Source organism: Oncorhynchus tshawytscha, linkage group LG16 (genome assembly GCF_018296145.1).
Source record: "Oncorhynchus tshawytscha isolate Ot180627B linkage group LG16, Otsh_v2.0, whole genome shotgun sequence".
In the NCBI taxonomy this organism is placed as follows: Eukaryota; Metazoa; Chordata; class Actinopteri; order Salmoniformes; family Salmonidae; genus Oncorhynchus; species Oncorhynchus tshawytscha.
The window spans coordinates 44,390,438-44,392,036 of record NC_056444.1 but is presented as its reverse complement, the minus strand read 5'-3'; positions in this window follow the sequence as shown (position 1 = coordinate 44,392,036).

The window sequence follows — 1,599 nt, the reverse complement described above, 5'->3', positions numbered from 1 at the left end:
ACAGAGCTTGAAGAATTTTGGAAAGCTCTTAGGGACTTACCCAGAAAGACTAAGAGCTGTAATCACTGCCAGGTGCTTCTACTAAAGGTGCTTCTACTAAATATTGACTCAGGGGTATGAATACTTATGTAAATTAGACAATTCTTTATTTCATTTTCAATACATTTGCTAAAATGTCCAAAAACATGTTTTCACTTTGACGTTATGGCATATTGTGTGTAGATGGGTGCGAAAAACAATTCATTGAATCCATTTGGAATTCCGGCTGTACCACAGCAACATGTGAAATAAGTCAAGTTGTATGAGTACTTTCTGAAGTCACTGTACTGCCTGAGCAATTCATGATGCTTTTTAAATCGTTTGATCTTTACACTCTCTGATTCTGTCTTTGATGCTTCTATCTCAGAGAGTCAACAGTCTGAGACCACAATGCAGTTTAATATTAACCTCTGACACTGTGGAGAAAAAAAAATCCATTCTCAGATATGCGATGACGCCCCAACATTTCCTTCATCCTCGAGTGATATCAGGTCAAGTTAGGGGCCTACTGTTTCATATCTAAATTTGGCTTGACTTGACGCTGACTGACTATCAAAGTTCCCTCCCTACTCCTCTGTTGTCTGCCAATTTGTAATGGAACACAAGACAAATCTCAACGCAACTCAATCACATAATGACGTTGATTTCTTTAACATTATTTAACAAAGTTATTATATTTTTCAAAAAGTGGCAAGGATATGCACAGTCAGCAAATATCATGTGACGTGACTACTTCTGTGTGTGCAAAAGCCTGCCAATAGCCAAGCTCTGTCCTCTGTCAAAAGTTTAAGACTGTATTTAATTGCCACTACCATGCCAGCTATTGTACATGTGACATCCTTGACGAGTATATTGTGTCTAAACAGAACCGGGTACAATACAGCACTTATCCCCCTATTAGGCAATGTTATACAGTACACTGTACCTGGTTTAAGTTTCAGAGATAACTCGCCACAAGTTATGTCTGAATGGAGCAGAAGGCTTCCAAATACACCACAGACACACATAGACACTTCCCTGGTTATATCCTGATGCCGATTAACAACACTTTATTTATATTCACAAATAGTTCCCATAGAGATGTTTGGAAATCTTTGCTGTGATGTGAAATGACACATAGTCATAAGGGGTTATAATAGGAAGTGTCGCACATTCCAATGCTGCTATGTGGGTGTGGGACAATAAGACAGTAACAAAATAAACTTAGCATGGTCAGCCAAGCCAGTCGTCAGTCCCTTCAGTCCCTGTCCACCCACCACCTCTCACCCACATAATGATTTAAGAGGGGTCCTTTCTCCTGTCCAGAAGCTGTCCCATGAGGCTTGATTTCCCCTCCATGCTGCTGCTCACGCCCTCACGCCCTACCCCCTCCCTCCCTTGCCACCCTACGCTGTCATCTGTTTCAGTTACATGAATAAGAGGTGCCTGTAACACATGTAGGGCTAAGCATTCAGCCCCAGTTCCTCAGCCCCAGAGGAGTGTATGTGTGTGTGTGTGGGGGGGGGGGTGGAAGTGGGAAGTGGAAATTTACAGTCCCGAGTCAGTATCTGGATAGTTGGT